This window comes from Struthio camelus, chromosome 1 (assembly GCF_040807025.1).
Source record: "Struthio camelus isolate bStrCam1 chromosome 1, bStrCam1.hap1, whole genome shotgun sequence".
In the NCBI taxonomy this organism is placed as follows: domain Eukaryota; kingdom Metazoa; phylum Chordata; class Aves; order Struthioniformes; family Struthionidae; genus Struthio; species Struthio camelus.
Window position 1 is genome coordinate 71108923 of NC_090942.1, and position 25545 is coordinate 71134467.

The following is a 25545-nucleotide window of genomic DNA, read 5'->3' on the forward strand; positions in this document are numbered from 1 at the left end:
CTGAGGGAGGTCTTCAGACTTCAGTCTCAGGGCTTAATTTTCAAGGCTCTGTAAAGACATGTAGCAATTAATGCTCCAATACCCTGCCTCTTCTATTGCTGCACGATTAACGTGAAATTAAATTGATTAGATGATATCATTACCTCAGGAAAGGGATACTTAGGCTGCCTTTTCTGTTATGATGTCATTATGGGGATTCTGGTTTATTTTGGCAACTGTTTGGGCTTGAAACAATCATGTTTAAATGAAAACAATTGGACCGTTTATAGTACTTACTGCTATTTTTTTTCTCTCCCCAGTAGATTGCTTACTTGAAAAGGGGTTGTCTTTGTTCACCAGAGATGGTTCATACCTTCATGGCAGATCTGATTAAATTTGATTATTCCTGGGCTTTTGGGTTCCAAATCTGAATTTGGGTCTGAACTTTGTTCTGCTGTTCAGGCTGAAATGTAAGAAAGGGTAGGTGTGACAGTGAATTTGTCCAATATTGACGACACTGAACATTCCAATATTATGAGTCAGGCTCCTCCCAAATTCTGGACTTGGCTTAAGTTAATGAGACTTAGCAAAAATATGAAGTTATCTATATTTGCTGTTCAGTTTTGAACCTTCAGGGCTATGCTTGGGTTGTATTTTGTAGTTTTCTTTCCATGCAATAGTAAAACCATATTTTGCAAGGTAGAATATAATTCTCATATGAGCTTTTGTCTCCAGGTGCTCTCAAAATATGGCCAATTATTAAAAAAAAAAAACTTAAAACATTATTAGGCTTTGTGACTGAGTTAGAACAATGGACTGTAAGCTCTTTATAGGTGATTTTTAGGGTAGCCTGTGGGACTTGAATGAGGGTTTCATTCAGATCCTTTTCTTGGCGGTTTTTGTACATTGTTATTGCTGAGTAAATGATGGTTGCTGCAAAACAGGGGGAAGGAGGGTTAGCTCTCATAGCTCTGAGTAGTATGAAATTGTGGATTTTAGTCAATAAAGAATATTTCACTTCTCTTAGCACAGTGTAATTCTGTCTAGTGATTGCTTCCTTGGTGCTTGGTCCTATCAGTCTTCATGCTCTTTGTGCTCTGGTGCTTTCTGCTCTCCTTGGTTTTGTGCTCCTATTGCCTCTGATGACCCCTGAAAACACTGAAAATCCCCTGTTGCTCAGTGTCCTGTGAGGAGGGAAGTACTGATTTAATCTCAGAAATGATTTCATAGTAGCCTCAAATGACTAGCATACTTGCCCAGATCGTGCAGTAAGATGTTTTCAATGGCAGGAAAAAATCATGGGAATCCTGACTTTGAGGGCTTGTATTTACACTGGGAACATTTTCTAATGAGTTATAGAAACAGCAAAAAACATGAAGGCTTTCCTAAACTGCTTGCATCTATGCTATGACTCTAGTCCAAACAAAAATGCAGATGTAACTGGATTTGTTTCTTAGAATTAGCTAAAATTAAGCATGCACTGTAGGTCTAGTCAGATATTAAATGGCTCTACCTGAACCAATTCTAAATCCTGTGAAACCACACTTAGGAAACAGAGTGCCTCTATTCCTCCTGCTCTAACCACAGGAGAATGTGTCCTCACAGGACTGGATTCTGCTGTGCTCAGTTTATTAATAGAGCATGTTCAGAGTCTGGTTTTTTGCACATGTGTTTTATTGCAGAATACTTTGTTAATTCTTCAGACTCTTTTCTTCAAACAAGACAAACCCATGTAATCAATCTCAGATCCAGGGTTCTGCTTACCTGCTGTTGCCTGAACCCATAGACTCTGTGTTTGCCCTGGAGCTTTTTCGTCTTCTTTTGGCAGCTGCTCTCATTCCAATTACAAAATATCCTTGGAAATTCAATACCTCATTTTTCTATTATTTAAATTATGGCTCACATTGTAGTTCAATGAATTTAATTAAAGCATTTCCTTACACACATGGTGTCCATGTGGACAGGGAATAAGAACTTTTTTAATCTTAAAACTAGGCACATGTAATAATTACAACATAAGATTGTTCCTTCTTATTATATTCTTCAGGTAAGATGAATGCTTGTTGCCTGGAGGAAGGCATAATCTGTATGAGCTGGTTTTTATTCCTTCATATGCTACCTAAGGATTTATCTGTTTTAAATGATGAACAACCACATTGAGAGGAAACTATAACCCAGTTTGAAAGTCAAGGAATAACGAAATATGGGGATAACTAAATGTCTGGGCTATTGTGTAGAAATGTTGCCAAAGAGCACCAAAACCTGGGATAGGCATCCTCTTCTAGAACAGACTGTGCTGGTTGCTATTGCTCCTGGTGGAGATGACTGCCACTTCATGGCTGATGCATGTGTGACCTGTTTCAGCCAAGTGAGCCAGGCCAGTATGAAGTGTCCATTGATGACATGGATCTTCTGAACCCCAGCAGGCTGGGAAGGGGCGTTGGCAGAAGTGGGGAGAGCCACCCTGCAGCACAGGCAAGAATAGCTCTCCACATAATAAATTTGCAGGTGGACAAAGCAGACTGAAAAATACTCTATTCACAGCCTTTAACTCCCTGCCTTCAGGCTATTTTGCAAAAAAGTGAACACAGGATAAACTAGTCATGAAGGACTTCCCACTGAAGTAGGATGCAGCATCAACTACACTGGTGTGAGAGCTAGCTATAAAATGAGAATGCATTGGTGCTATCTTTGTGCCTTAGTGTGTTTTTCCTTAAACGTGTTTTCTCTGATTACCTTTCTGGGACTAGGCTGTTAATCCGATTATTTAGAAAACTAGTAACTTCATAGGATTTTTTTAATTGTAAACTTTCCTTGCGGTTTTTACTTTTTCTCATCTTAAATATTAGTTATAGCTACAAAACTTTCCCATCCCTTGCTACTGCACCTTCATCTTTGTTTTGGTGACTTTAATGATCTAGTAAGAGCTTCAGCTGCAATGCTCTTGGATCCTGTGGCAGATCCTGCCCTCCTCTTTAAAAAGCCAGCTGAAATAAATGGGTAGACTCCTGTGGCATTTAATGGGCTTAGGATTAGGCTCTTGAACATGAGACTAGCAATTTCCTTGGGAGAAAGGTGTTGGGCTGCAGGTCCCTGGGGGCCATGGTGCCTGTGGGGGCTCCCCAAGCCAGTTTGGGGTGGTGGGGCTGGGCCAGGTTGGGAGGCTTCCCCCCCACCTACTTGTAGGTGAGAGCAGGGGGTTGGTGGGGAGCCACAGCTGGGCCAGGAGGTTCCCCCAGCAGGTGGGGGCTGGGGCTGGGAGGCATCTTGTGTTTGGGGCTGGGATTGGTGGGGCCTGTGGCCAGGCCCAGCAGTGGGGCTGTAGGCCAGGTTTGGCTTCTCCTCACCCCTGCCACGGGGCAGGGGGTGGACTGGGTGTCCCCATGGTGGGGCTTGGGGCCCTTCCAGGGGGGGAAGGGTGTCCTCCCAGTGCTGCCCTCAGTCAAAGCGCTGGGAGTAGGGTGATGTGCCTGGGGCCTTCATGAAAGCTGCAGGCTGCTGAAAGGGGGTTACAATGAAAAATATTGAAATTATTGATTCTGAGTGGTGTTTGTTACTCCTTTGGGGTAAGAGTTCATTGTGAGTATTTAGAAAATCCAAAGCTGATCTGTAAGCATTTCTTTTGGAAAAGGTAGTTTGGAAAGGAAAGTGTAGGAAGTTGGTAGGAAAGTGTATGTGACCTGATATTTCCTCTCTTCTCCCCAGGTTCTTTCAAACCTGTTGGTTAAATTTGATTCAAGCTGGCTGGAGGATTGACACCTCAAAAATCGTGAGTTCTGTGGTTTTTTGTTTCTCTCTCTCTTTGTTTTTTTTTTTTTTTAAGACAAATATCATTCCTGAAGCAGCAGGTGCCACATGAATTTAGCGTTTGTCTGGTTTGTCCTGTCAGCTGGCTAACTGGTGTGTGAATGTTAGCTGGTCCACCAGCCCCCACAGCTGGGAACCAGCTCTGTTACATGCTGCCCCTTGGCTGGCCAGCAGCTGGGCACTATGAAAGGACCTGACAGTGCAAAGACGCCCACAGGATATAGGGAAGTGAAATCGGCAAGTGGTGCAGGAGATGAACGCTGAAGCTGTTAAGGAGCTCTAGCTGAAGAAGCTGCAAGGGTTTTGGTGATGCTAGGAAGGAAAGTGCATGGGTATGGGCTATAATCAATGGGTAATTGGCCTTTGTTAGCTCTCTTGGTTATGGAGCAACTTGTCTGGTTTCCATAGGAATGCCTGAGCTGTCATGATGGATCATGCTAGTGGTCTGTCGCATCTGGTAACATCTCCCTGAGAATGGTCAGCATCAAATGCATCAAGAGAAAATTGCAGGTGACAGTTGGGGAATAACTGCTTAGAGCTAAGCAGTGGCTGTTATGCCTCAAACATCGTCCTTTCCCATTCTTGGGCACAGCTTCCTGCTCATTGCTGCTGCCTTCAGGAGTAGAAGATGCACCTTTGGGGTGCGTGGGCGTTTGGGATGTGCTGAGGCTGCTCTTCTCCCAGACAGAGGTTGACACTGACCCTACAGTTGGGTCTCCTTGCTGCTTTATCAAGCCCGGAGTGTTTATGAAGTCGTTCCTTCAACCCCATTCTATGTGCTTTTTCTTGGGGGGGGAGGGGAATAACTCAAGTGCAAAATGGGCTACTAGATGTTTAAAATAACACACTTTATCACAAGTCCAGTGGGAAAATTACTATTAAATGTACAATCAAGCCTTCAAATGACAGGAAACTTAAATTAGTATGTGAAATAGGCAGATTCAGCTGCTTGTCCTTTGTGAGCCATGTAGCTGACTTCATGGGGTCTTTGATGGTTTTGTCAAATTTTTCTCAATCTCCTTCTTACTGCAAGTGATTCTACTTTACCATGATTATGCCACTGTATGGAGCTGACTTGACTTGACAATTCTGGATTTCAGCAAGATGATTCATCCCAAATGGGAATGACTTCCTACATTAAGTTCTTCCTTTCCCTTATTCATTGCTCCAGCTGTGAATATGGAGGCTGCTTGACTCTCTTACATTGAAAACTAGAGATTGGTTTACTGAATTTTCTTTCTGCTCAAGCTTCCCTTGGGCAGGTATTGTTAAATATTTTAATTTCATTCTCTGTACTCGTAGGCAATTCTGATGCATCAGGCATGTCATGTTGGTAATGTTCTGAAGCATATTCCTGAATAAAAAGTGTAATATATTGTGCAGCAAATACTGTTATGACACCTTAAAAGCAGGGGCACCTGCCTTTAAGATCACTTATACTTGACAGCGTGTGATAACCTTTTGAGTTAAACCATTGCTGTAGTTGCATATACTGAGGAAAAATAGTAGTAGTTATGTACACAACTACACAATGTCTCCATGGTGGTCAAGGCACTTCAGAAACAAGATTCAGCTGCAGCATTTTTTTTCTGAATTATCCTAACAAGGAAACTAAATCAAGCTAAGTAGAATCAGTGGTTAGCTTACAATCCATAAACTGTTTTCCTAAAACATGAATTTTTGTAGCACTTCCATCTGCTAGGATTTCAAAGTATATCTCAGTGTAGTAACTAGTGAAGAGAATACTTTCATTTCTGCTTGAATATAGTCCCAGTCTTCTATTTTCTGTTCTCCTTTACCTTTCTGTGAAATCAGTGAGAACAAGCATGTTGCCAGCCACACAGGGCACAAACCCCTGTTGCATCTGGCAGAAATTTGGCTCAAATCTATCCACTGTAGAGCAAAACTTGGAGGAAGTTGTTCTACTCTAATGATGATTAACTTCAGAAACTCAGATTTGTGCAATTGTAGTGAATCCTTTAGACATGTGAAAATATCACTAATGAGCGTTCAGAAACGGGTCTCTTCAGTCAGTCTGCCTCTACTTGGAGGATGTTGCTGGAGGTAAGGAAAGCATGCATAGTGTGCTCTATTTATAACTTAAAATATGCAGTATCAATGTCTGTCCACATCAGTCTTATGTCTGCAGACAGTTACCCAGCTGTTCTGTTTTGGAAGTGCAACAAAGACTATATGGGTTATGCAGCCTCCTCCCAAGCCCCTATATTTCAACAAGTGAAGAATGAAAGGGTGTATTGTGCATGTCCAACCATTATGGGCTGCTGTTCAGAATATGCTGTGTGCTGTGGGAGTCTCTGCTGGCTGCAGTATATGCTGGATGAGGGCCTTTGGCAGCATCACAGGCTCCACTGTCAGCAGTGTCTTCTACTCAATGCATGTGTTAAGAAAGTGAAAACGTGTCAAATGCTCTGTTTGTTTGCATGTTACTCTTGAAAGCTGGGTGGGGTGGTGGGACATCCCTTTTTCCTTCAACAAGGAAAGAAAACCCTGGCTAAATAACTCGTTATTGATTGCTCATTCTGAACAAGTGGGTTTTGTTAAAAACAGATTTAGTTTGGACTTAGCAAGGGAACAATGTATATATCGTCTAGTAAATAATCTTCCAGCTCTATTAGTAGAGCTCTCTTAATGCTTAAGTGAAGCTTTCAAAAGCACTGTGTTGATGCTTACCTCCCTTGCCCCAAAGTCTTTTTATGTGGTTTTGTTCCAGACTGCATTTTATTGGGTAGTTATAGATTATTATGTAAAAAGCTCTATAACTCAGTTCTGTGCTAATACCTTTTATGCACTTTGCTTTCCTGATAACTTATTGGATGCTGTCTGCCTCCTTGCTTCTCTTGCTCTGCGGTGGTAGAGCCCAAGTTCTTAGAGAATTTTACAAATGTTTGGAAACTGAGTAACGCTGAATAACCACTCACTTTTGGAGCTGTTAAAGTACTTTTTGTACTTATTTTATAGATGGGCCAGCTGAGGCAGAGTGGTGAGCTGCATAAGCATCTCTGCTCCACATACTATTGATAGAGCTGAAAAGAAAATCCAGGGTCTCTGGGACACCAATCCGTTTGGCAATTTTCTGCCGGAGCGCTCATTCTTGTACAAAACATTACTGGGAAAAATCTGTTTACTGGTTTTAATTTCTGCTAAACCTGCAGAATCCAATGGATGGAGAGAGGAGGAGCCTTTTGTCCTTGCTTATTAGTGGTGATGGTGTTTATGCACTTCCATACGGCTACCCTCATGGCTCCTTGCTGAGGCTGAAGGCCTCACCTGGCTTGCAGGATCAGTGTTGATATGTGAGAAAAAGGACTTAGCTTGACTGCTTGACCATTGGATCACAAGATGGGTCTGCAGGCCTAGCAGTTAGAGAGATGAGACTACACCACCCTAATTCTGAATGTAAATTGCTTGCAGGTGATTTGGAAACATGTGCTGCAGTTTGAGGAGGCTGTTCTGACAAGGTTATTTTTGGAGAGCTGTGCTTGTGCAGTTAATTGTAGCTTTGGATGGGTGTGGGGGTTCAGGGTAGTCTTTAGAAGCATGGGATAAAGACAGTACATCCTGTTGCTGGTGTCTCCAGAACAGCTGTCAGTATTTCTCTGCTGAACCTGTTGGGAGCCTGATTATTTTCCTAATGGAGTTTTAAGATCACTTATCTAGATTGTAACCTACTCCAGGTGAGTGAGCTTTGTTACCTTCCTTAGCTCTCCCCAACGCTTCTTCTACATCCACACCTAGAGTGCCATTAGCTATGCCATACTACTAGCTCCCAGTGCTTATAAGCAGATGGCATGACACTTGCAATGTAAATCCAGCACTGCCTCCTGTGCATAGACTCTCATCTGACTATTTAAGCAATCTGACAGCCCTTCTGGGCTTGGAGTAAACTGTGTGTAGTGTTTTTGTTTTAAAAAAAAAAAAAAATTGCCACCACAGCTGACTCATTTTAAGGGAACCCAGTTCCTGGGAACAGAAATCCTCCAGTCTCCTTATATGGAAGAAAAGGTTTTGGGCCTGGCATCTGTTAATTACGAAATGTACAGCACTAGTCAAACTAAGTTGCTTTTTAGTGTTTAGAATGCTGAAATGGCTACATACATATATATATACACACACACACTTATATATATTTATATATATATATAAAAAATATATATACTTATATATAGAGAGAGAGAGATGGTAAAAGGCATAATCAATGTCTTCCAAGCTATAGGCCAATAGCAAGAAACTCTTAATGTTGCTTGGTAATTTTTATTTTTTTAAATGTGTGCATTAGACCTACTTGCTCTATGCAGCTTTTGAGTTGCTCAGTGATGAACATATGCACAATGAAGGGTTAGAAAAGATGCATGAACAAAACCTTTATGTAAGCGCAAATCACGGAGGGAACCACATACAGTTTACACTGCCACATGTTTAGAAATTGGTCTGGTGTCTCTTTTGATTTTTAGTCACAATGAAAAGCTTTTTTAATTACCAATTAGCCCCTTGGTACAGGGATTGCCTCATGTGGCTTTCACGCCTAAATATATTGCCAGACTGAAGTGTGGCCCAACAGACAGGTTTGCCCAAAATGACTGAAATAGTCAGCTCCTGCCCAGTATTTTTATGTATGTTCTCTTCTCACAGCCACATGCTTGGATTTTTATCTGAGGATTGAAAGGCAAAAAACTGCTCTAAATAGTCTATTGGGCAAGAATGTGGGCGTCCGAATTAATATTACCCTGTGTCTTGTTTAATGCAGTATGAGTACCTGACTTAACTGTTTTGATTTAGTAGCTTCGCACAGGTACCCATTAGTGCAACAAGGTGAAGAGCAGCTCAAGGTGAGACCCCTTGCAAAGGCTAGAGTTAGTCTTGAGGAGATCTTCCAAAAGCATTTGTGGTCAAACTAAACTTCCCCATGGTAATGTATTGCCAGATGGTTGCTCTAAAACATGGCTAGTGGCAATGTTTCCAAGAAGCTGGAAGCAGAAGTACTCTGAGCCTGTAGAGAAGACTTTTGCTGAAAACTGCAGCCTGGGTAAACCAATTGCATATTAATACAGATGCATTCAGCTTGGTGTTGTGGGCTCGCTCTCTAAAGATGCAGGAGAACGTCACTAATCTCTGAACTGTTGTACAGTTTGTACAGGCTTGCCACTAAATCAGATATGGGAGCAAATGTTCTGTGTAATAACTTGTTCCTTCTTTCTGCTCTTCTGTTTCCAGCTGTTGGGTTCCTCTCCAAGGATCTTGCCTATGCTTTGCCACCTATCCAGGCAGTGGCTCTAACTTTGAGGATTAGCTCTATTAGAAGACCTTCTAATAGAAGTCTTCTAAATGACAACTCTTTAAATATACTCAGAGCTACTGGTAAAAAGCATTTTATTTATAGGATTTATATCCTGTATGTAGGCCAAACTTAGCCTGGAAACAAAATGTTACATGCGTTCTTGTTTTATGGATGCCAGCAATAAATATTCTGTAACATGTATTTTTTTTAAAATCAATTTTTATGATCCCAGAGTAGAATCCACCTTATTTTTTTCCCCTTTCCTGTGCCCCTGGTCCCAGTAGGCAGTGAGCATATCACCTAATGTAGTTTCTTTTGGCACTTGGCCTATGCATGACCCACTACCTTTTTGTAGTAGGTAGTTTTGTTTTGGATTTTCTGGTTTCACCATCTATTTATTACCTTTGAATAACATTACCTGACATTCCAGATCCTTTGTTTTCAGTTCTGCAATGAGTAGCAGGTTTTTCCATTAGTTTTTACGAAGAAGTAATGGAAACACTTAAGAGAAACAAGACATACAGTAGTCAAGGGCAGGACAAATCCCTGTATTAGTGATTTTAGCAGTTAACTGAGCATTTGATCTTCATTTTAGACATTCTACCTACAGAACTGCAAGCAATTATCTCTCTGTAACAGCTTGTACGTTACAGAGTGAGCCTAGCTCTACTGAGGTTTCTAGTCTCTAGTACTTGCTGCTTTTAGAGTTCAAAGTAATGTCTCCTTACAGAGAAAATGTTCACAGTAATTAAATGTTTGTTCTTAAAGTTTTTATTTCAATAAACTTCATTCAAAGCCACAGCTACATAATTCTAATCTACAGTCTTTTTAATGCTGAGACTTTGGTTTCATTGCTTGAGCACTCTTTGCTAGTCTTAGCACTGGAGGCAACCCTTTCATGATGAAGAGGCAGAGATGCTTAGCATTGCAAGATCTGTTTGTAGGGGTAGCTCAGTAGGTTGTGGAAGTCCTTTCCATAAGACGTGAATGAGGTTTGAACAGAGATCATGGTGATGGTGCGGCTAGTTACCCAAAGCACAGCTGAAATGTGCTTGATGTATGTGGGTATCTCTTTGCTGGGGAAAGAACAGATACCAACCATAATAGCCTTAATGAGTAAGAGGGGGCCTTTTTAAATAAGGATGGCCACTTATAGAAATTTCACTACCAGAAACAAATACTTTGAGATCTTTTGGATGGAAGGCTTCTCTAAAGAAGATAGATATTAGGTTTTTTTTTTTTTTTTTATTGGTGCTGCACTGATATTGTGCTATGTTTTGTATAGCTGATTCTCTAGAGCTCATCTGTTATTCTGACTGCTATACCCATAGGAGACAAACACATGCTTGAAACACTCCAGTACTTTGGATATTATGAACTAAAAGTTCCCTTTTTATTCTGGAGCTGCTCTATTGCAGCAAATGGCCTTCTTCCAAAGGGAGAATTCAACTGTTTTGTGCATGCACTTAACCACAGAGGCTGACCAAGCTGGTGAGACAGAAGTATCTTCTCTGTGCACTACCCATGTCTGTTACCAGGAGGTGATGGTGGGGATTCCCAGGGGGCCTGACATGGCCTGAGCTTGGTTCATCTTGCTAGCAATTTGTTTGCAGGAGTTATTTCACCTTTCTGAAGGGAACTGTCTCTCTGTAAATTGATAACTTCTGAATACTTTCCACTATACAGGGGCTTTGAAGATTTGGAGAGAAGGTATTAGTGTTATTTTTAGCCAAACATTCCCACCTTTGACAACTAAAACTGTCTTAGCTGGCCCAGGCTTCATGCAAAGTAGAATAACAACTGCTAATATTTTCCAAAGTCAGTACTTGAAAGTTGGCCTGCTGTTCAGAGGTGTTGAGTGACCCCAAGTCCAATATTGTCCGCCTTTCAGACTCGGGTCACATAGATGCATATCACACTCTTGATGATACTGGTGGCTGTTTTTTTTTTTTTGTTTGTTTGTTGAATCCTTCCTAGAGTGACTGGATTATCTTGATGTACATGATTACCCTGAGTGGGTAAAGTTGTATGAAGTACTCAGTCTTACATAGTCTGGGTTCCACTCACCTTGATGGTGTACTAAATGCCGCCTTTAACTAATTAATTGAAATGAATGTAACTTATTTTTAGACTGAGGTAAGAATGTGTGTCAGAAACCTAGCCCTTCCAGTAGTAGTGAGAAATGGAAAGAAACATTGCCGCTTTCTTATTAATGCAATTACCATACACCATTAAGCATGTGCCGGTAAATTTGAAAGTCTTGCATTATTCATTAGGCATATGCACTCATTAATATAGTCATCATAAAATAAACAGGGGAGTGTCCAGTATGGGGAAAATCTTGGAGAACAAGAGCTCACATCATACAAAGCTATGATAAATGTCTCCTGTGGCATCATTCTAACTCTTACCATCTGTGAGTCCCTGTTGCTAAGGCAACTTAAAATAAATATTAAAAATGGTCCAAAACCAGGAAAAGCACAGCAGGGAATGTCTGTCCTGAAAGAAAACAAGCCCTCAATGTGACCAAGCAACGGCAGGAAAAGGACTGAGAACTTCAGGAGCTTTAGCTTAGAGAATTTTCAATATAGAGAATTTCTAAGGGTGGGTGGAAGAAGGATCCCAAAACAGTGCTTATAAGTGGTTTTAGCTGTGCTACCAAAACATTATCAGATGCTCTGTGCTGTACTTGTCATCTGTTTTCAACTTTGAGCTTGAGAAATAATTTTACTTTAACTGGTAGAAGATCTGTGTATTTATTTATAAGAATGATTTTACATTTTTGACAGATATGTTTTTGATTTTTGTTGAGCTGGGAGGACTGAAGAGCCTTTCTGATGCAGTTTTTAAAAGCTGTGAGCGCTGTAGTGATGTCCTTCAAATGATGCCATTCAAATAGTATCGCAAATGAGTGTTTAGTCCAAAGAGAAGGCTTAAAATGAGAGGTCTGCTTCCAGGCCAGGCCAACACAGGAGCAGTTTCCTGTGGCTCCTTTCTGGGAAATAAGGGCACTGAGAGCAGCGCAGCAGGAAAAGAAAGGGTGAAAGACTGCATGCGGGGTGGGGGGCATGAAGAACTGTTTAACTAACTTAAAGTATTGGGAGGTGTCAGAGTGCTTCAGGAATTTTGCTCTGTTATTAAGTTGACTGGGGAAGCCCTCTCTAAAGAAATCCCTAGGGGAGGAAAGAGCTTTGCATGGGAAGAAAAGCTCTGCTCAGGGGCATTGCTAACTGTTCTGGGTGTGTCCTTGCTTCAGTTTAATTGCAGTGAAGACTTGTTTAACTTCCTCTGTGAGTGTTTCTATTCCTGTATGTTCTTTTGTGTTCCCTTTTATTCATTTGGCAGTCCCTTCAAGAGGGATTTATGATGAGAGATGAGGAAAAACTCGGATTTGATATTAAGCAGTAGCCAGGGAAGCTAGCTGTAATCACCACTGCACAACCTTCTGCCGAGTTCTGTATTTGGCACATGCATCACGGGGGACTGACTTAATGCACAAGATCACCCTTGAGCTTGGAAACGAACACAGCCTAGGTTTACCAAACCACTTGGCAATCCAAGGTGCCATCAATGTAGATCAAGGTTTGTGGCTGGGGTCAAGGTGATATAAGACTGTAGGAACAGAATAAGCCAAGAGACTTTATTTGGCCCTACTATCACTTATGATCTGACAGGGAGGCTTTTATCTCCAGCCTTGTGGTTTGCTCAGTGATAACGAATACAAATTCTAAAAGGCAGCCAAATGTAGATGCTTTGATTTGCAGGAAAGCTTTGACCTGCTAGAACTAACTTCTAGGGAGGAAAGTCATGTGAGTGGCAGATGCAGCTACTGTATGTCTGCATTTTCCTGGACATGTCATCTTTTCTTCCTTTTTCATTCCCTGCCTTCTCACAAACTCTGTAATACGAGAGTTTTCTGTATTTTGCCAGAGCTGCTGGTCAGTGCTGCCCTCAGCCTGCTGTATATCTAGAAATTGTGGACACTTCTATGGCACAAAATCAGGCTGACTGCACAGCTTCTGTGCGATGAGTCAGCTGTTCTGGAAGTATTGAGAACTCTTGACTGTGTCTGGGATAGCTGCTGTAGGTATGCACTAAGCTGCATGTACCTCAAGCTTCTCCCAAACCACCCCTGGAGGTGTTTGGGGTAGCTTCATGGCTTCCTGCCTGGGTGCATATTACTCCACCCAGCTAACTGGGACAGGAATGTGGTATCCTGTGTGCTGCTGTCTTGTGACTGGGAAAAGTCTTCCCCAGTCTTGCCATGATCTGGAAAAGACACGCACCCCTTTATCCTTGCTGATGCAGCTTTTCTGAGGCTTGCTGTCCTAGTCCCAGGTGCCCGGAGGACTGCCTAGCAAAGTACTTTTTCTGAGGCCTCTGTTTTAGGAGGTGGGAAGGGGTTCCAACACATTTACCTATTAGGATATGTCACAAGACAGTTTCAGACTTTATCTTGGCGCTCGGAACATGTCCGTGCTCAATTCCCCATGTATAAGTGACAACCTGAAAAGGTTTTCCCAAATCCTATCTCTTTGATTCTACTTCTGCCAATAAAACAGCTTGTCCAAAGCTTCAACCACTTCATCCAGTCCACAAATATTCATTGTGCAAAAGGGCTTTTTCATAGCCTTTTCATATTGTGCAGTCTTGTGAGCCTAACTCTTAGCAGCTTTTCTTATGCTCCTGTTTCCGCTTGCTTAGTTTGTGGGGAATCCATGCTCATACCAAAGTGCTTTCTGGCATGCTGCAGGAAAGGAAGGGTTTTCCAGAAGTCTTGGGAACAAGCCAATTGCTTGAAAGTTCTGCTGGAAACACTGCTTGGAAGTTGCAGAGAAAATAATAAAACTTTCATATATGTACTCAAAATAGGCCATTATTCAATAGTGTATCTAGCTGGATGTGGTAGAGATGCACACATGAGCATGCTTTGTTTGACTGCTCAGTGTGCACATTACTTAGCACAGACAGTGTGCTTGGCTATCTCTTCTTACTACTGATGATAAAATGTTTCCTGTTTTGAGGAATTTACAGTCTAGATGGACACTTCACTAGGATAGAAAAATCTAACATCAACCTAGGATGGAAGAATTCATTTTAGGAAGTTTATTGCTGTGTTTCATGATGGCGATGACATAATTTTTACGTGGAGGAACAGGATTTATGCTGATGTACTTTCAGCTTTTATGCCAATCTCCTTATGTATTGCATTAGGTGATCTCTGCTGCAAAGGTTTGAAGTCTCAGCTAGATTAAGATATCTGATCTCGCCACTTCCCGAAAATTCCACTGTGTTGTCAAATGGAAGCAGAAGGCTGGTAGAAGACAAAACTGTGCAAAAGGCCTGCCATATTTCACTAGGATTTATTCTGACATCTGTATGTAGCTAGCTGATTTTCCTTTGACCCATATAGCAACCTAAATGAGATCAGCAGTCAGCAACACATTCTCTATGCATCTAGAGAATTCCCATTACTGTTTCATGGGGGAAGGGATAGCCATGCACTTTAGATATTTCTGTCTGTACAATCCTCTGTATTGGTAGGGTGGCATACACATAGCATTAAATAAGCTTCTTGCAGCTCTGGGAGGAAAGGTAAGGGAAAACTTACTGTTTAAAGTTTTGCTGTAATGCTTTACTGCTTTGAAAACTTTGAATGTTTACAGAACTTTCAAATATTTGCTTCCTGAAGCTAAGCCTCGTCTTTAATGTAGCTGAATGCTTAGGCGCCCCAGAAGTTGCCTGGCTCCTCACTTGCGTAAAAGCCAAACTCCAGATAACTATGAACTTGCACTGTCCCCTTAACGCGAAGCCCTTACCATGCCTTGTCAGTCCAGGGCTTTGCAGCATGGATCCATTTATGTTTTCAAGCAAACTTGAGCCTTGTTTTGCATGAACTGAAGTTGAGTCTGGAGCCAATTTAAACCTCTCTGTAGTGTTGCATTTGGACTATGCAGTTTCACGTGTTTTTGAGAAACTCGTACAGAATTTAGTGTTTTTGACTGATCTCTCTTTTGCAGTTAAACCATGTTATGTTGTCTTTCCTCTGTTTTGGAGATGCATCATTAAATTAAAACGGAAAGAAGTATTAACCACTTCCAAGTTCCAAAAGATGCTTTCTTCTTCATTCTGTCTCCTTGGAACAACTCTATCTTGTACAGACAGCAGTAGCCTCACACTTGCTGTTCAAGAGCCCATGAATCTGGAGAACTCATGGTGACTAACGTTTTTATTCTGCTGAGTACTTTAAAAGTTGTAATGAGACTATGTGGTAAAGTTAATAGAGCCTCCTGGTTATTCTCACAGTACTTGTAAAATTACTTGGTGTCATGGCTTCATATCCAGATGACTGTATAAAATTAGGAATACTTTTAACACTTGTTCTCTTAGAGACAGATATATTTTTAAATCTATTGATGCCATGAAAATGCAGCCTTTTTCTTTAGGTAAACAACTCAGCTTTTTTCAAACATTCATGAATACAACGTCAAGACTTTTCAGTATTCAATAACAAAAGTCCAAGGCATAAAGCACTGGACACAGGAGGTAAAAATCACTGTTTGTAGATAATCGTACCAACCTTTCATTCAGTTTCCAACGTGCTTATAATTTTTGAGGTTTTCTTTAAAATCTGATCACAGGCATTTCTTGAATAGTAAAAACAATAGGTTACTTAAAACATTAAGATTCTATGCGGCATATCAGTAAGAAGTTCATAAATATTAAGTTGCACATAACTTTGCAGAATATTCTTAAAAAGCTCTTATAATACAAACTTTCTGCTCAGAAAGTATTGACTGTTTTACTGCTTTCTCCTGATCTAATTAGCTGGTGTTGTATGTGTTATACACTTTTCTATTGCACTGTATTTCTTTAATGAAGAGGGAGGGGAGGAAATGAAATGTTAGTATGACTTCAATCAGAAATGGTTCTCAGTTTTTTGCAGATGTTTACTGCTTGGAGAAGTTGATGTTATTGCACTGTCTTTCTTACCGGTCTGTTTCAGATTGCTTTCCCATCATATATTTCATAAGTTATACTCTGACTGTTCATGAACCACAGTACTGAAGCGTGCCCTATGATAGATACCCTCTTTCCTAGTTTACTGTATTTCTCCTCTAATCCTTCCTTCAGCATCAGCCTTCATCTTTTCTTCATCTTAAAGAATGAAAAAAGCAATGAACATGACTTACTGCCCTGAAATAACTATGCTGCAAAAGTCATCAGTTCCCTAGAGTTTAACATTCCCTTGTTAAGGACAATAGTCTATCCTTAGAGAGCAGTAATAACTTTGTGATTTTTGGATACCATTGTGTGGCCACAGGGAAAAGGTTGGCTTGTGCCTCTTCAACACGCATGATTGGAAGCCTTTAGAAACCTGGATTCGCTAGATCCTGACCCAGATTTATTGGGTAATACTGGGAAATCACCTCCTCTTTCAATGCTTCAGTCATTGACTAATTTGGCAGATAAGCTCGACCTATACTGGTGAGATGTTGCACGAAAGCCAGGTATTGCCATTATCATTGTGTAGTGTTAAAATGTAATATTTAGTAGATGCTTTCATTGGTGATGTTCCAGGTTTGGCCCGTTTGTGCATAGGGAAGGTTCAGGAAATTGAGTTATATGTCAACAAATAGACTTATTAGACTTGGTTTTCCTTGGTATTTCAAAGACTTTTTGTGGAAAGAAGTAAGTAAATACATAAGCATGGTTGTGTATGACGTGGAATCCCATGTAATCAGAGGCAAGCATAATATGTAATCTGAGTAAAACTTTGCCCAAGCTGAGCTCAGTTATAAGAGGCCACTGAAGTCAACAATTTTTTTTGAAAATCTGGGGTTCTTCCCCAGACAGCTCTCTGGTGCCATAGCCTCATCAGAGGCCTTGACTGAGTAAAAGCTTATCTGTTACTGGCTAGAGTGACTGCCTTTTATGTCAAGGCATGTTTTCAGAAATGATGGTTGCATGGTTGTTCCTCATGCACGTGTACAGACCTACTGTTAATAAACTTATAAGGAATCTGCATGTTGCGCTATACAGATTGGCAAATCTGTGGTAGCTCCTCAGCGCTGTCAGACCCAGCAGCAGTGGGATCAAGTGTCTAGCTCCAGACCTAGTGAGGGCGAGTGCTTCATCTCTACGCAATGCACACAGCAGTCTCTCAGTGCATGCTCAGCAACCTCATCAGGAAAACCAGGGGATCTCTACTCAAAGTGACACAACAATAGATTGTCTTGCACAGACTTAGCACTTCTAACAATCAAGAATTAAGACTTCTTTTTACTCTAGCAGAAATCCATGGGTGGTTTTTTTTGAATCATAATTCCTATCAGTGGTGGATGCTCTATACTTCTGTTCATGTCCCTCCATGATCATTGGGGCTGCCTGACTGGACCAGAGGAAACTCAATGGTCTTTGTCCATGGGGGGCATTAGCTGCTTCAGAGGCAGATGGTATGTGGCTTGGGCCACAACAGCAGCTGCTGATGTATTCTGCATCCTCTCTGTCTAGAGAGGCCCAAGATTTTTCTTCTGCAAGGAATAATTTTACTTACAGTATATGAATTAGGGTTAACATTTCTCCAATTAATTACCTAATGAATAAGCTCTTAAGGGCGGGGGGAATACAACATTTTTAGATGTGAGCAACATACAAGCATATAACTGGGCCTAAGTACTTTTGCAAAAGGTCGTAACAGCTCTGTTTAATAGTAGTCATGTTTCACTGCAATCTTTGATGTTAATAGTACCAAAAACTGTGGAGCAAAAACAGAAGGCTTGACAATTTCCTTAATAAGACAAAGAATAAAAATAGTGAATATAAATATTTGACACTTCCTTTATCTGAAAACTCAGTGCATCTTTTACAGTGTACTTTATCACAACCTTCTCTCCTGAAGGTACTAAACTATATAGCTTCTGGCTCATGTGTAAAATAGAGGTGGTAGAAGGAGCTATTTTTTCTGTTAACGAACTCTGATAGCTTACAGTTTGGCAAACAGGTGATGATTAGCAACACCATGGAAAAAAGTGACAAGGTGCTATCTTCTACCTGTACAGCTGCCTAGGCTCTTCAGAAATCTGCAAGCATACTGAAGCTGCTCCCTCAAAATACCTCACTGTGCCATTATTACTTTAAATTCAACCCTCGAAGGTATGTGAAAGGCTGCAGAGCATTTTCCTGCAGGTAGGATGTGCCTACCAGTTGTCTTCTATGCTAAACTATGCAGTAATCCTATATAAAGTATGTGGTAGCTAGGTATAGAACCCAAGTCAGCAATTCAGCCTTAGGGAGTTTAACTCGGTTGATACAGCGTTAGTGGGAAAACTAATTCTAAAGTTTAGACTGAGATGCAATGTCCCCCACAGTATCTGAGAATTCAGGCCTGAGATGCTGGGAGAAGCCCATTTCTAATATTCACAGTAATTTATCATTTTAACTGACATACTTGGAGTACAGTGCAATTGTAGGTTTAAACAGAAAGAAAACAGGATATTAAAAGATCTGATGGGCCACATCCAAGTTGTGTGTGTGTGTTTTTCTCTACAGGCTTTCATGGAATGTGGCCCACTCTGTAGAAATACTTCTTGAATTCTTTTCATTGGAAACATTAACCAAAATTAATATGCCCCTAAAGTGAAACAGACTTGGGAAACAAAACAAAACTCAGCCTCTTATAATTGTTTAAGCCAAAGGAAGTGCAGAAGCTAAACAAATACCATGAGAATGGTAAGAGAAGATTTATGCTTTCAGTTTTAATGCTGTAAGTATGAATAACAGAGATAAGGTAAAAACAGTGGTCAATTAGCTAATTAAAATAATGCTGGAAGCATACTGAGAATGTAGACTTTAAAATGTTCAGAGCCTAACTGACATTTAGTGCCTATTTTGGAGAAAAGGTGATTTTTAGAGCCTTCCTAAAGATGGCTGGTTTTGGACCCTAATTCTGGAATTTGTGTGTGGTTGTGGCAGTTCAGCCCTACAAGCAGGCTTCTTCAGAGCTGTAGTGAGTTCTCGTAGTGCAGCAGTGAATGGCAGAAATAAGGCCTTTGAGGCTTGATTCCAGTATCAAATCTGGCAGGAGACACCTCTGCTATGATAAAGTCATCTGAAAATTGACACAACTGTCATCTTACAGCGCATTTATGCTGTTAGTGCAGACAACTGAAAATAGGATTTTTGATTTGCTACATTAGCAAACACATTTAAGCAGGCATTAGTTGGTTTGGTAACTCATCACAGCTTAAGCGTGTCATGTCCTAGAGTGGGAGGATAAAGAAGTCAGGAGGTTACTGAGGCATAGGTCTCGTTGCAGTACAGTGCTAAATGAAGCATGTGGAAAAATTCACTGTGAAACTTTTTTTTGCAAGCTGAGCACCTTCATGTTTCACTGGGAAGGAACTGCTCCTCAGTGGATGACATTTTCCTTTGCTATTTGAATTTGTGTGGAATTGTTTCCACTGTGAAAGTACATAGTATGTCATGTCTTTGTAGTGCTGTTGCTGCTCTTGCAAAACATCATGCAAATGGTAATTGTCAGGATACAAAAATAGGATCCTGGAAGTTGTCCTGAAAAGCATAATGAATAACGTGCTTTCTTGTATATGTCAACTGCACTGATTCAAGTGATGTCAAATCTTTGCTTGCAGGATGATTTTTGTCTTTTTTTTTTTTTTTTGAGATGTTATTCTTGGTACAATGCTTTTGTGGGAAATCCCTATTCCTCAAACTGACAATAGTCTTGCTGCTGATTGAAATGGTGCCAGCCAGTTTGGCTTTAAAAGTAAGGGGCTTAATCCTGCAGAAAGGCAGTCCTTGCATGAATAAAGGATGTCAGAATTCATTTTTTTTCTACTGTTCTGGGTGGACTGTATTAGTAGGTATGGAAAGACTATTTTTTGTAGATGGGGAGAAAAACAGCTTCTAAAATTTACTTTTCAGAATGCAATAATGGGCATTTACATAATTTTTAGCACTTGAATTTTGGCCTTTGTAGATGAATCCAATTTCCACCAGTTAGCAGAGGAGGACTGAAAATGGTTATTCTGAATGCCTGCTATCCAGTTATGATTTGCAATGTAAGATACAAAGTCCAGAGCCTCTCTTTGCATGTGAGGTTCTCACCTGTTCACTGATCCTAGTAAGTAATGAGCACTCAGAGCTCTCAGTGCACAGTACTATTGAAATTGTACTGGAAATAGTTTCTGGACAAGCACCAAAAATCCTGAGGGTTTAAGTCAAGGAAAATCCCTCTTACCTTGCAAGTAACTTGTGGCAATAAATGTAAAATGAAATCTGCGTTAGATCATTGTAGCTACTTATTGCAGTACACTGTGGTTAGGAAGAAGAACATATTATCCATTCCTGCACTGTAAACATTCCAGAAAAAAATGTATTTGAGTTTATTTATAGGCACTTCTGCAGTGCTCATCACTGTATCGTTTTATTGCTCTTAGGGTGTTCAGACCTTTAATGGAAAAGGACAGACATCTTGCTAGTTGCCTCATTAGTTTTGCAAGTGAAGGCACATTACTGAAATTCAGCTCAGGTCTAAATTGTTACTCTAAATAGCTAATTTTTCTTCTAAGCAACTCCAGTGTTGTGCAGTAATTGACAGGTTTCTCAACAGCGATAAAACAATGAATGTACTCTTCATATTTCTTTAAATGCATTGAGTATTATGAAACTAAAGCTCTGCTATGCATAGTTTTCCTGATTTGTAGCAGTGTTTGTTTATGTAAACGTCTGTTTATACTGGTTAAGGGAATACACAATGAGGAGTACAGCTGCTTGGAAAATGTTAATCCCTTTAGTGGCTTGCTTCTCCCTGTCTTGAATGTTGATGACAACGAAAAGAACTTTAACAGAAATTCTTTTGTGAAAGTTTACTTCAAGAAAGAAAATCTTATTCATAAACTTTCAACTGCAATCATAAAAACCATGCTGAGCAATGAAATTCTCACTTAAACTTGATCACTGCCATTTACCCCTGCAATTTCTTACCATCCTAGGATGCAGTACTGGCTTTTTGCTGGTGGGGCCATTGCGCAGTGCATCATGAGAAGCCCAGGCTGGCTCAAATAAGAGACCCAAAAAGACCGATGCTTTGAGATACCAGTCCACCTACTCTTTAGATGCAAGATCTTAGTGCTTCTGAAGAGAAGCTTTTTCGGCTGAAAAACTAAGCATTTTATTTTTGTGATTATTTTTGGTACAAAAGGTTAGCTTTTAGTAGAAAACATGATTTTGGGGGAAAAAGACTGTCTTGCTGAAAGCCCAATTTTCTACATCAAAAATATTCTAACAGCAATTTTTCAGTTAGCCCAAATAGAAAATCATGAAGCCTGAAGTCCTAAACTACTGCTGCAACTGATTTGCTGTTTAAAATCAACAATTTGATTTCTCTTCTATTATAGATAATACCACTGACCTGCCAATTGTTTATTTTTATATAGGAGGAGTTAAGTCTTTTCATATAAATATATATAACTTTCCTTGCTTGAAACACTGGATGCAATTTTAGTTCTATTATATCCTTTTGCTAATCCTTTGGGCCAAAATTCTCTGGTGTAAGACCGAAACGGCCAAAATGAGAACAGGAAGATCATTTAGCAAAAAGCATTGTAACTGTCAAGTCTTTCATTTATGTTATTAATACACCATGTGTGGTCTCTGAAAACTTAAAAGCAAACTGAAAGCTTTGACTCCCATAAAACATATGTACAATGAGTATGTCTTCTGGTATACGTTTTATAAAGTTTTTGCCAGTCTTGAAAATGCTGCAACTTGCAAGAAAGCTTGACGCTAGAAAGAATGTGTCAAGTAAAGAATACAATGAAACAAACAGGAAGAGACCTGATATGAGGGGCGAGAACTTTTTTTGTTAGAACGGAGGACAAATCTTGTGCTGTGTCTGAGTAACCCTGGGGACACCTTTTCCCTTTGCTAAAGGAAGGGAAAACATGCAAGGGTAGACAGCTTTCCAAGAGCAAGGGACAGGAGAGGAACAGGTTGCCTTGCTAAAAGGTAGTTGAGATGCTGAAACTAAGGATGAACTTTTCTCCTCAAGTTTGCTTTAGACTAGCTTTCTCTCACATGTTCTTTTGGTGCTTTGTTTCCAGTTTTGCCATAAGGAAGCTAACCTTTTCCTTTGAGAGTAAACTTGCCTTATTTTTATCCTTCATCTTCTACTGTTATAAGAGTTTCAGGGGAAGCTGATAGGTCATGGAGACTTTATTGCTATGGTCAGCCCCACTCTGAAGTCCCGATAACTAAGTCCCAAGAGCAAGGAGAGACTTCCTTGGCACATGTAGACTTACGCCCCTTTTTGGCTAGCGGGAGACGAGCAAGATTGCTTATGGTGGCTAAATAGATCCCACCAATGTAACATGTACATGACTGGATTGTATGAGGAATAAACTTGGACACTTATGCCAATGGAGATATTGTTCCTAACACTGAGGGCGGTCACATATTTTAGTGATTGTCCCTTAGCTCTGGCTTTGGAAAATTGACATTTAAATATAGCATAGGTACCACAGATGTCGTGCAAGTTTATCTTCCCTTATACGTGCTTCTTGTGATACTATCCTAGGGAGAATACCCTCTTGAAAGCAGAAGGGTGTCAATGCTTAGATGTTATAAGGAATTTGTTATAAGCATCTCTTATATATAGAAATAAACTGCTAATTGTATGGTAGCGTTGTAAGCATGGAAGACAAAACACTAGAAGTACAAAGCATAGGTGTTTGTAAAATCAGTGATGCTGGTTATAATACTTGACTATAAAGACTTGGGCTCCAGATGTTATTGATGTTCGTTCATTCCAGTTAGGTGGGTGACTTGAGGAGTCCTGACTGAATCCAGTGCATTGGCCATTGAATTTTAACCTTAGTTGTCATAAATTTATTACTGCTGAGTCACAAACTTTCTTGATTTCCCAAGAATTGCCTCATTTCTAGCATACTGGATGCCCCACACCGGTGAAAACAAGCCTGCTGTGTGGTGCTGACTGCGTTTTTCAATAGAAATAGAAGAGCAAGAGTTTGTGGATAGGGTGATAGGTCTTGCTTGTGAAAGATTTCCATGTATTTGTCTGCCTGTCTGTGAGCTGGTACTGGGATTCTTGGGTCTCTCTAACTCATATCTCTGAGAAATGAGCTGGAAATGGGCTAAGTCTATGTGGATGGGAGACATCAGAGCTATAGCAAGCTGTCTCAGTCTGATTTGTTATGTTCCCCCAACAATGTACCAAGAAATTTATTTCCAAACTGGAAAACAGAATACCGTCCGCTGACTTTCTCCTGCAGTACCATAGACTAAACTGTCTGTTGGGTGAGGTGTAAAACAGTTTATAGCACTTTTCTCTAGCTTAGCAGTGTAACATCTCAATGAAAGGAGCAAATTTCTGCTTGCTGACTTGTGCTCTTTTTAGCTAAAAGTGTTCCTGCATCTTCCTCCACCTTTCACTCTGTGCCCACTTGTTTGTTGGTGCTGTTTGTTGCTAAACAGTTTCCAGATCTCTTAATGGGTTAAATGTGTTTCAGTGGTAAGCAATGCGACTCCTGTACAAGTCTGTGAAACTTTTTTAGTTGTTTATCATGAAAGATATTGTGCAATGTAAAATCTGTTTAGCTAGAGGTTTATGTATGTTTTCAGTTGAACAGGTGAGCTCTCCCTCCTCATTGCACAGACCCCATCAATTCAAACTTGATTTCTTTTCAGCTGTATTTGAACAGTGGTTTTTGTTCCTTGTCCTCCAAATACGTACTCTCTGCTAAGAGACAGTAATGTGCCCCATTATGTACATTATAGTTGCATTTCAGTGATTATTTCCTTTTGGAGTCTTTGCAGAGACTTCAAACGAGCAAGTTGACTGTAACGTAGACATATGTCTAGTAGGAATTCTACTGAGACCACCAACTCATTTCGTATAGGTCATCAAGTGGCTTTCAGAGCACCCGCTGTCTTGGACTGGTTTTGAACCATTGACTTAGGGTGGAAATATTTCATATCCCATTACTAATCCCCTGAGCCAACTGGCCTCCCACTCCCATGGTCATTATTTTTAAGGAAAATCAATTAAGTACAGAAACTCAGCTTTGTGTTCTTTCACTTAGGTCTCTAGCATTCTGTGGTGTGTCAGGGAACCTTTATGAAGTCTGGGAAAAATGTAAAATAAGCAGGAGACTGCAAAGGGGAGAAGCTTGCTCTCCTTTCTAAACTGCAGCAAAAATTATATACTTAACTAGCAAAAATGTCTGGTAATGTTGCACACTAATTATGACTTTCTTAATGCTGCTTGAATTCCATTGCTCCAGACTTGCTGGGCTATCTGGTTTCAAGTTGTTTTTTTTCTTTTTCTCCTCCCCTTCCATCTTTGTTTTTTAAATGTAGAAAGAATTGTGCTTTGCAGCTGAGTGTTGTGTATAAAGCAACTTGTGCGCTCCCTTTGAATCTCATAGGGAGCATTTTCATCTGATGAGTCAGAGGAGCAATAAAAACTTGTTAGAGAATGTGGATGTCTAATCATAGCAAGCATAGACTTCAGTAGAAGATTGACAGTCAGGGTATTTTTGATGAAAATAAAATTGCTGAAGGATGATTTAAGGGCCAGAATAAGGTTTCTAATGCTGACAAGTTTTTACTGCATTCAGTAGTATTCAGTGTTGCCATAATTCTTCACCAGCCCAGAACGTTACCATATACTTGAAGAAATTCCAGTGGTAGTGACTTCACTTCAGAGAATTAAGTATTTGTGGCAGTCTCCATCTTTCCAGAGGCGAGCAGATCTCTGACAAACAACACGTACAGGCATACATTGATTCTCTGTTTGTTACTTCAGCATTTTCTTACCAATAGAGGTCACGAGACTGGCATTTGAGGTACAAGTTACCTTAGTATTTCAGGTAGCTATAGCCTTAAAAAAACTTGGAGGTAAAAGTGGAACTGCAGAAGTTTATAGAACAATATTATGGGAACTTGACATACTGTCTGGAAATATGTCTGGAAAGCTGTGGGTTTCCTTTTTACTCATATGCCTCTAAGTGGATCTGTTTTATTGCAATGCCAATAAATAATTTAAGCCATTTATATTAGACACTTGTGATCCCCATCCATTAGGCTAGACTTTTTCTGTTATGCTAGTTATGCTGATAGAGGTTTGCTTTTTATCTGACAGTTCTATCATGGATAGCATTACTCTACATTTCTTCAGGCTTTATTGGATGAATGCCTTGAACCTAACTAATGCTCTTGTAACCTCTGCTGCCTAGAGCACCCATGAGAGTTCATTAGGAGCTGTAATAGAAGAGATGGCCAGCCATGTTGCCATGGCACACAAGCTAGTCAGGAAAGTGGTAGCTTCTTCCCTGTTCTACTAAAGGCTTCCTGTCTTCCCTTAGGACTAGTCTTTAAGCCCTTTCTGCATCTCTAGCTCATTAATTGGAAAACAAATATAA

The 25545-nt window shown here is 40.3% G+C and overlaps 1 protein-coding gene across 4 annotated transcripts in view; it reads left to right on the forward strand.

Moving 5' to 3' along the window:
• The window catches only part of CALD1 (caldesmon 1), a 279725-nt gene that overhangs the window by 25073 nt on the left and 229107 nt on the right, over positions 1–25545 (forward strand). For all 4 annotated transcript variants that reach the window (XM_068947889.1, XM_068947959.1, XM_068947898.1 and 1 more), the window contains one exon: positions 3685–3748. The gene's annotated coding sequence lies outside the window, so the exon portion shown is untranslated. The remainder of the gene's footprint in view (positions 1–3684; positions 3749–25545) is intronic.